This window comes from Tamandua tetradactyla, chromosome 25, assembly GCF_023851605.1.
Source record: "Tamandua tetradactyla isolate mTamTet1 chromosome 25, mTamTet1.pri, whole genome shotgun sequence".
Lineage (NCBI taxonomy): Eukaryota > Metazoa > Chordata > Mammalia > Pilosa > Myrmecophagidae > Tamandua > Tamandua tetradactyla.
Genome location: NC_135351.1, coordinates 321,076 through 331,869, shown reverse-complemented (window position 1 = coordinate 331,869; position 10,794 = coordinate 321,076). Strand labels below are relative to the sequence as shown.

The following is a 10,794-nucleotide window of genomic DNA, read 5'->3' as shown; positions in this document are numbered from 1 at the left end:
AAATAATCTCTATGCTCTACCTCAAAACTACTGGAGTTAATCACATTTACATTCAAATCTGTCTCAAACAACCTGGAATATAGTACAACCTCAAATCCTGAAGTAACAATATTTTCAATACATGCTAAGATTAATGAATGTAGAAAGTCAACTGTGGTTAAAATCAAATATTAATACATATATTGTTGTCATTAATCACTGTCCTTACTAATAAATGCAAATGCTTATCTTAGTTTGCTTTCTCTTCAAGATTGGATCAACTTCAGGACTACATTGTGGATGTTAATTTTATCAAGAAGTAAAAAATATGAAAATCTATTTCCTTTATGAAAAAATTTCCCCCAGAGTACACTGACATATTTCTGCCTTTCATCCTTTCAGCTGCATAGGAAGCATGAAGAGAGAAAATGAGACCTCCATGGTGGGTTTCAGCTTCTTGGACTCCTCCCAAGATCAAGGCATGTTGACTTCTTCGATTGTACTATTCTCCCCTTCTAGGTTGTCGCCATCACAGGAAACACTGTCCTGGTCCTTCTCCTGCCTCTGAATCCCCAGCTCCATGGTCCCATGTGCTTTCTCCTCAGCCCACTCTTCCTTATGAATATCTCCCTCATTTCCAGGACTGTTTCAAAGGGCTATACAAATTCTTTATAAAGGGCATCTTATATGACTTACATTGGTTATGGGACTCAAGCTTATTTCCATTCAGCTCTTATAGGCAGCAAACGTATTCTGCTCACTCTGATATTTCATGATTGATATGTGGTTATCTGTAACCATTTGAGATATGTGATCATTAAGGATCCTCAACTGTGCCTGCAGATGGCCATTGTGTCCTGGTTAGGGGGTGCATTTAACACCTTAACCCAAACAACATATACTATGAATTTTCCAAGAGGGCTCAAGAGAAGTCCTCCACTTCTTCTGTGAGCTACAGGCAGTACTAAAGCTGTCTTGTGAGGACACTTCAGTTTATGAGAAAGTGGTGTTTGTGATTGGAACTGTGTTTCTCCTCACTGCTTTTGACCTCATTCTGGTCTCCTACATTTTTATCTTCCTTGGTATTATCCAACTGAATTATCTAAGGTGAGGAATAAAGCTCTTACCACATGCTCTTCCTATCTGATGGTAGTATTTCTTTACTTTGGTTGAACCATGTTTATTTACATGATTCCTTGAGCCTTCCATACCTCAGAGCAAGATGAAGGTCCCTCTGTCTTCTCTACCACCCTCCCTCCCATGCTGAACCCATTCATACATAGCCTAAGGAACAAGGAAGTGGGAAAGGCTCTGAAGACTGTTCTGGGTAAAGCCTAATAGCTAAGTTACATGATAATATTAAAAGTTTCGGAATAATCTGGTTGCAATTTTCAGCCAACAAATTCAGTACTTCTTTGGGCAATGTGATATGTTTTCTTAGCAATTTTTAATTTTGACTATGTTTGCACTATGTAAATTAAAAAATATTTGTAATTATCTAAATGAATGGATATATAATTTGGCCTATGGTAAATAAGTATATACATTACTTTACTGATTTTTATTGTGTTATTATCAACATTTGGCTTTGCAGCCAACCAGTTATGATAAAAACAATAGTTTACCTGATTTGCCTGATTTACTTAGCATCAAGTATACATGAAATTAGACCAATGCAGAAAGTTCCTGATTGGCTTCAACACCTAAAGTCTTCTATCTGTATATGACACAGATCAGAATTTCTTTGACTCCATTAAACTTTTCTTTAATAAGATTATAAAACAACCCATTCACATCAGATTTCAAGTGGATATGGAAGGAATTTTCATTAAATAATTAAGGATGTTTTTACTCCACAATTGCATTCTTCAAATTTTTCTTTATTTCAGGAAAAGTAATATATTGGAGCAGAACAGATTTCATTATAAATATTCTGTATAATTTATTATGAAAATAAATTTTCATTATGAAACTGGAGACATAATTACATTTCTACAGTTAAGAAAACATTTCATAGTTTGAGTTTAATTTTTACTTGTTTCCCTGCTTCGTCATGATGACTTCTTTTAGAAATCATGAACATTACTTATTATACTTAATTTATCTTTTTGTTAACAATTTTTTTAGCTTTTTCTTCAGATCCAAACTCTAATACACTAAAGTTGTTTATTTTTGGTGTCCTTTGCCAAAGTTTCTGTGTAAATAATTTTAGCATCAATGTTGGTTATATGATTTATAGTGGAAAGTAAAAGCAGTGTTTCATTTCTGATTAAAAATTTATAATGTTTGCATAAACTTTTAAATGACATTTTTCATTTAAGGTTTCATTTTTCTTTGTCCTTGGCAAATTTTAGGTCCATGCACAACTTGATATGCTTCTTCTCAAATTCTCTAAATAGATTGGATGCAAATTCTGGGTTCAAATTCTAAATCATTTGGAAATGTGTTTGATGATTTTTAATCAAGTTTCTGTGTTCATTAAAATACTTAATTTGATAAATTATTGCAAAGCAGAGCTTGATTCAAGCACAGACATGCAGGTAGTTTATTTGGGGATTAACCTCATAGAGCAGAAGGGAAAGTTTGGGGACAGTAAAACAGGGGAAGAATAATAAGTCAAGGATTTTTTTTCAGGTTGTTACTGAGGGCAACCTAAGTTATTCCTATAGGGGAATTTCTGAGGAATAAATACTATGCTTCTAAGATTTCCCTCATCATGGCATAAGGATATATTTATAAAGAGAGGTTCACCTGATTTTAATTGAGGATTTTTTTGCATTGATGAATATTTTATTTAACTGCTGATTTTTTTGAGCTATTCACATAGCATATAATCCATCCAAAGTATATAATCAATGTCTCACAGTGTCATCACCTAGTGTTGCAATAATATTCACACTCAATTATAGACAATTTTCACTGCTCCAAAAGGAAACATAACAGATAGACATAAAATAATTAAAACCTCAAACACCCCATACCCCTTATCCCCTCAATTATTTATCCATAGCTTTGGTGTGGTACACTTACTACTATTGATGAAAGAATATTGAGATATTATGTTTAACTACAGGCTTTGGCATACATTAGGTACTTTTTCACATATAGCACTCTATTATTAAATCTTTGTAGAAGTGTTATACATTTGTACTAATTTGTGAAATAATTGATTCATATGTATAATGTTAATCTTAAACAATATCCATCTCAAGATTCACTGTTATGCAATTCAATATTTTAACTTCTAGCTTTCCTCTGGTGACATACATGACTCTAAACAATCCCTTTCAACCAAACTGACCTAAAATTCAACAATATTACTTACAATCTCCAAAATGAGGTAACTACACCTCTATACATTTCCAAACATTTAAGTTCAACTTCTTAAAATTTCTGTACATATTGGGCAACTGCTCACGATTCTCTAGCTTCTATCCATCTCTTGGTAAACTATATTCTTTGTTTTATGACTATGAGTTTCCATATTCTAGTTAGTTCATATTGGTGAAATTATATCATATTTTTCCTTTTGGGTCTGGCTTATTTCACTCAGAATTATGTCCTTGAGGTTCATCCATGTTGTCATGTGATTTAGGGCTTCATTATTTCTTTTTTTTAAATTTCATTTATTTCTGCTCTAATCTTTGTTATTTATTTTCCTTTCCTTGCTTTGGGGTTAGTTTGCAGTTCTTTCTCTAGTTCTTCCAAGTGGACAGTTAATTCCTGAATTTTTTCCCTTTCTTCTTTTTTGATATAGGCATTTAGGACAATAAATTTCCCTCTTAGCACTGCCTTTGCTGCATCCCATAAGTTTTGATATGTTGTGTTTTCATTTTCATTTTCCTAGAGATATTTACTGATTTCTCTTGTAATTTCTTCCTTGACCCACTGGTTGTTTAAGAGTGTGTTGTTGAGCCTTCACATATTTGTGAATTTTCTGGCTCTGCCTATTATTGATTTCCAACTTCATTCCTTTATGATCTGAGAAAGTGTTTTGTATGATGTCAGTCTTTTAAAATTTATTGAGACTTGCTTTGTGACTCAGCATATGGTCTATCTTTGAGGATGATCCATGAGCACTTGAGAAAAACGTGTATCCTGCTGTTGTGGGTGTAATGTCCTATAAACATCTGTTAAGTCTAGCTCATTTATTGTAATATTCAAATTCTCTGTTTCTTTATTGATCCTCTGTCTAGATGTTCTGTCCATTGATGAGAGTGGGGAATTGAAGTCTCCGATTATTATGGTAGATGTGTCTATTTCTCTTTTCAGTGTTTTCAGTGTTTGCCACATGTATTTTGGGGCATTCTGGTTCAGTGCATAAATATTTATGATTGTTATGTTTTCATTTTGAATTGTTCCTTTTATTAGTGATTAGTATCCTTCTTTGTCTCTTTTAACTGTTTTACATTTGAAGTCTAATTTGTTGGATATTGGTATAGCTACTCCCCACTCTTTTCTGGTTGTTATTTGCATGAAATATCTTTCTCAGCCTTTCACTTTCAACCAGTGCTTATCCTGGGTTCTAAGATATGTTTCCTGTAGACAGCATGCAGATGGGTCCATTTTTTAAATCCATTCTGCTAATCAATGTTCTTTGATTGCAGAGTTTAATCCATTAATATTTACTGCTATTACTGTATGGGTAGTACTTTCTACTACCATTTTGCCTTTTGGATTTTATATGTCATATCTAATTTTCCTTCTTTCTACACTCTTCTCCACACCTTTTTCTTTTGTGTTTCCATATCTGTCTCTAGTGCTCCCTTTAGTATTTCTTGCAGAGCTGGTCTCTTGGACACAAATTCTCTCGGTGATTTTTTTGTCTGAGAATGTCTTAATTTCTCCCTCATTTTGAAGGACAATTTTGCTGGGTATAGAATTTTTGTTTGGCAATTTTTCTCATTTGGTAATTTAATAACTTAAGTATATCATCCCACTGTCTTTTCGCCTCCATGGTTTCTGCTGAGAAATCTACACATAATCTTATTGGGTTTCCCTTGTATGTGATGGACTGCTTTTCTCTTGCTGCTTTCAAGAGTCTCTCTTTCTCTTTGACCTCTGACATTCTGATTAGTAAGTGTCTTGGAGTATGTCTATTTGGATCTATTATTTCTTATTGCTGAGTAATATTCCATCATCTGTATATAGCACATTTTGTTATGGGCACTTGGATTGTTTCCATCTTTTGGCAATTGTGAATATGCCACTATGAATGCTGGTATGCACACATCTGTTCATGTCACTGCTTCAGGTCTTCTGGGTATATATCAAGTATTGGAATTGCTGGGTCATAGGGAAACTCAATATTTTGTTTTCTTGAGGAACTGCCAAACCATCTTCCATAGTGGCTCTATCATTATTCCTTCCCACCAGCAATGAATAAGGTTCTTATTTCATTACATCTTCTCCAATGCTTGTAGTCTTCTGCTTTGTTTTTTTTTTAATAATGGCCATTCTTATAAGTATCAAGTGATATCTCATTGTGGCTTTAATTTGCATTTGTCTAATAGCTAATGAAGATGAACATCTTTTCATGTGCTTTTCAGCAATTTGTATTTCCAATGTGTAGAAATGACTATTCAGTTATTTTTGCCCATTTTGTAATTAGGTTCATCTTTTAATGGGTGAGTCATAGGATTTCTTTATATATACCAGATATTAAACCTCCATCATATGTGTGGTTACCAAATAATTTCTTCCAGTGAGTTGGCTGACTTTCTACCCTTTTGACAAAATACTTTGGAGTACAGAAATATTCAATATTGAGGAGTTCCCTAATATCTGTTTATGCTGTCATTGCTTGCACTTTGGGTGTAAGGTCTAAAAAGCTACCTCCTATCGCTAGGTCTTGAAGATGTTCCCCTTTATTTTCTTCTAGGACTTCTATGATACAAGCTCTTATATTTAGACTTTTGAGCCACTTTGATTTAATTTTTTGTTCAGGGTGTGAGGTACAATTCCTTTTTCATTCTTTGGATATGGATATCCAGTTCTCCCATGCCCATTTATTGAATAGACTATTGTGGTCCCAACTAAGTGGATTTGGAGTCCTTGTAAAAATTCAAATTGACCATAGAGCTGAGAGTCTATATCTGAACTCTCAATTCAATTCCATTGATCAATATGTCTATCTTTATGCCAGAACCATGACATTTTCTACCACTGTGGCTTTATAAGAAGCTTTAAAGACAGTGTGATTGCTGTTACTTCATCTTTTTTTTCAGGATGTTTTTATCTATTTGTGGTCCCTTTCCCTTTCAAATAAATTTAATACATTTTCTAATTCTGCAAAGCAGGTTGTTGAAATTTTTATTGGTATTGCATTGGATCTGTTTAATTTAGGTAGAACTGACATCTTGACATTTAGCATTCCTATCCATGAACACAGAATGTCTTTCCATGTATTTAGCTCTTCTTGTATTTGTTTTAGCATTGTTTCATAGTTTTCTGTGTAGAGGTCCTTTATATCTCTTGCTAAGTGAATCCCTAGGTACTTAATTCTTTTAGTTGTTATTGTGAATGGAATTTTTTTCTTAATTACTCCCTTGGATAGTGCATTACTTTTGTATGAAAACACTACAGATTTTGGTGTGAAGATCTTGTATCCTGCCACTTTGCTGAATTCATTTATTAGCTCAGATAAATTTGTCACAGTTTCCTTAGGGCTTTCCCAATATAGGATAATGTTATCAACAAATAATGAAAGTTTCACTCCCTCTTTCCCAATTTGAATACACTTTATTTATTTTTCTAACCAAATTGCTCTAGTTAGAATGTCTAACACAATGTTGAATAACAGTGGTGACAGTGGGCATTCTTGGTTCATTCCTGATCTTAGGGGGAAATCTTTCAGTCTCTCATTGTTAAGCATGATGTTAGCTGTGTGTTTTTCCTATATGCTGTTTAGCATTTTGAGGGTGTTCTCTTCAATTCCTACCTTTGGAAGAGTTCGTATCAGGAAAGGATGCTGAATTTTGTCGAATGCAATATTAGCATCAATCAAGATGATCATGTGATTTTCCCATTTGATTTGTTGTGTTGTATTACATTAATTGATTTTCTTGTGTTGAACCACCCATGATTAGCTGTAATAAACCTACTTGATCATGGTGTACACTTCTTTTAATGTGTCATTGGATTCAAGTTGCAACCATTTTGTTGAGAATTTTTGCATCTATATTCATTATGGAGATTGGCTGAAGTTTTGCTTTCTTGCAGTATCTTTATGAGGTTTTGGTACTAGAGTGATGTTTGCTTCATAGAATAAGTTAAGGAGTGTTTCCTTTACTTTAATTTTTGGAAGAATTCAAACAGGAATATGTTAATTCTTCTTGGAATGTTTGGTAAAATTCCACTGTGAAGCCATCTGGTCCTGGGCTTTCCTTTGTAACGAGGTTTTTTTTGTATTCATCAGCATGATCATTTTTTTTAGAACATTTGCATCACTCCAGAAAAAGAAATAAAAAGAAAAAAACTCATACATACCATACACCTTACCACTCCCTCTCATTGACCACTAGTATTTCCATCTACTCAATTTATTTTACCCTTAGTCTTACCTATTATATACTTATTTTTATCCAAAATTTTTTACTCATCTGTCCATACCATGGATAAACGAAGCATCAGACAGAAAGTTCCACAATTATACAGTCACACTGTAAAAGTTATATCTTTATACAATCATCTTCAGGAATCAAGGCTACTGGAACACAACTCAACAGTTTCAGGTACTTTCCTCCAGTCACTCCAATACACCACAAACCAAAAAAGGATATGAATATAATGCTTAAGAATTACCTCCAGGATAATCTCTCAACTGTGGTTGAAATTTCTCAGCCACTGAAACTTTATTTTGTCTTTTTACTCTTTTCCCCCTTTTGGTCATGAAGCCTTTCTCTATCCCTTGATGCTGAGTCAAAGCTCATACCCAGAAGTCAGGTCCCGTGCTGCCAGGGAGATTTACACCCCTAGGAGTCTCATGTAGGAAGAAGGGCAGTGTGTTTACCTGCCAAATTGGCTTAGAGAGAGAGAGAGACCACATCTGAGCAACAAAAGAGTTTCTCTGGGGATGACTCTTAGGCCTGATTTTAAGTAGGCTTAGCCTATCCTTTGCAAGAATAAGTTCCATAGTTGTGAACCCCGAGATTAAGGACTTGACCTATTGCTTTGGTCCCCACTGCTTGTGTGAATATCAGAAACTCTCTAAATGGGGAAGTTCACTATTTCCTTCTTTCTCTTCAGTCCCCCAAGGGGAATTTGTAAATATTTCCTTATTCACTGCCCAAATTACTCACCTTTGGGTTATTTTGGGGTATCACACTAATCTGGACAAACCAACAAAATCTCATGCACTATTTAAGTTTCCATGTAGTTATGGTGTTCATCTCAACTAACCACACATGTTAAATTAGGAAATACACCACCCAAAATATAAATTTTGTACCAAATAAACATCTCTTCCTTTAGTCTTACACAGAAGTTGAAATTTTAAAATATGGATGATATCTTCCTTTACCCTTTACTGATATATACCTCAGTCCTATCCAGATCAGCTTCATTTACATTTCCCTCTCAGCACCACTTTCACTATATCCCATAAGTTCTAATATGCTGTATTCTAATTTTCATTCATCTCGAGATATTTACTGACTTCTCTTGAAATTTCTTCCTTGACCCACTGGTTGTGTAAGAGTATGTTGTTTACATTTGTGACTCCATATTTGTGACTGTTCCAGGTCTCTGGTGGTTATTCATTTCCAGCTTAACTCTGTTATGATGAGAGAATGTGCTTTGAATAAGTTTAGTCTTTTAAACTTATCACGCCATGTTTTGTGCCTCAGAACATAGTATATCCTGGAGAATGCTCCATGAGCACTTCAGAAGAATGAATATCTTTCTTGTTGTTGTGGGTGAAACAATCTATGTATGATTGTTAGGTCTAATTCATTTATCACACTATTTAGGTTGTCTATTTCTTTGTTGGTCCCCCATCTATTGAACAGAATGGTCTGTTGGAGTCTCCCATTGTTTCTGTGGTTTTTTTTTCTTTTTTTACATGGGCAGGCACCGGGAATCAAACCCGGGTCCTCGGGCATGGCAGGCAAGCACTCTTACCTGCTGAGCCACCATGGCCCACCCTCCCATTGTTATTGCAGAAATGTCTATTACTCACTTCAGTTTTTCTAGTGTTTGCCTCATGTACATTGGAACACCTTGATTAGGTACATAACTGTTTATGATTGTAATTTCTCCCTGGTGAATTGCCCATCTTATTAATATATAGTGTCCTCCTTGTCTCATAACATTTTTGCATTTTAAGTTTATTTTTTCTCATATTAATATAGCTACCCCATCTTCTCCCTTTTTTTTTTTTTTGGTTACTTGTTGCATGTAATGTCTTTTACCATCCATTCACTTTAAACATTGTATGTTTGGATCTAAGGTGAGTTTCTTGTAAGCAGCAAATAGTTGAATCATGTTTCTATTCATTATGCCAAACAGTGGCTTTTATTTGCAAGTTTAATTCATTAACATTCAATGTTATTACTGTAAAAGCCATCCTTACTTCAACCACATTATCCCTTGGCTTTTATTTGCCAGATCAAGCATTTTTCTCTGTTTTTTTTTCTTTTACTTACCCTTACTGATAATCATTATTTCTATATTCACTTCAAAACCTCTCTCTCCTGTCTTTCATTCTTTTCAAAAGCTAACAGAACTCCCATTAGAATTTCTTGCAGAACATATCTCTTGTTAAGAAATTCTATCAGCATTTGTTTATCTGTGAATATATTAAGTTCTTTCTCACTTTTGAAGGACAGCTCTGCTGGATAAATAATTCTCTGTTGGCACCTTTTTCTTTTACATTCCTAAATATATTATACCACTGCTTTCTTGCCTCCATTTTGCTTGATGTATACTCAGCAATTATTCATATTTTGCTTCACTTCTATGTGTTGAGTCACTTTTCTCTTGCTGATTTCAGGATTCTCTCCTTCTCTTCAGCATTTGACAATCAAGTTAGCATGTATCCTGGAATGAGTTTATTTGGATTGTTTCTATTTGAAGTATATTAGAATTCTTTTAAATTCATACTTGTGCCTTTTTCAAGGGTTGGGAAAATTTCCCCAATTATCTCCTAAAATAATCGTCCTGACCCTTTGCTATTTTCTTCTCCTTCCAGGACACCTGTGGTTCTTTTATTTGTGTACTTGTGTTATCAATCATTTTCCCAAGATCCAGTTGAATTTTTTCAATTTTTTCTCCCCTTTTTGCATTCTAAATTGGTTGCTCTGTTCTCTAGTTGGCTTATTCTTTACTCTGCCTCTTCAAGTCTATGTTTGTGTGTCTCTGGTATAATTTTAGTTTGCTCTCCATTATCTTTTGTTTCTAGAAAAACTGCTATTTTTCATTCATTCTTTAAAATTCTTTTTTTAAGGTATTCTAGTGTCTTCTTGATAGCCTTTATCTCTTAACCATCTCATTGAAGTTATCTAGATTTGTTTGAACATCTTTGATTAGTCATTCCAAATTCTGTGTCTCCTCTGGCTTTTTAATTTGATCTTTTGGCTGGGCCATATCTTCTTCTTTCTTCATGTGCCTAGTGATTTTTTTTTGCTTGTTTCTTGTTATTTGCTTGCTATCTTGTAAGATTATTTTGAAATTTGGTTTCCTTTGTTTGTCTAAGAGTTTGTTGTTATTTGGGTCTGCATTGAACATCTCCTTTGGCACTTGGTCTGCCATTAGTTCCCAGCCTAAGCTAGTCCAGGGTCACATGCAGTGTTTTACCCCTTTAAGAAGGCTGTTAGA

The 10,794-nt window shown here is 34.3% G+C and overlaps 1 pseudogene; it reads left to right on the top strand.

Moving 5' to 3' along the window:
- The first annotated feature begins 394 nt into the window (after positions 1–394).
- Positions 395–1,317, top strand: LOC143669112 (olfactory receptor 2M5-like; annotated as a pseudogene).
- Positions 1,318–10,794: the final 9,477 nt, after the last annotated feature.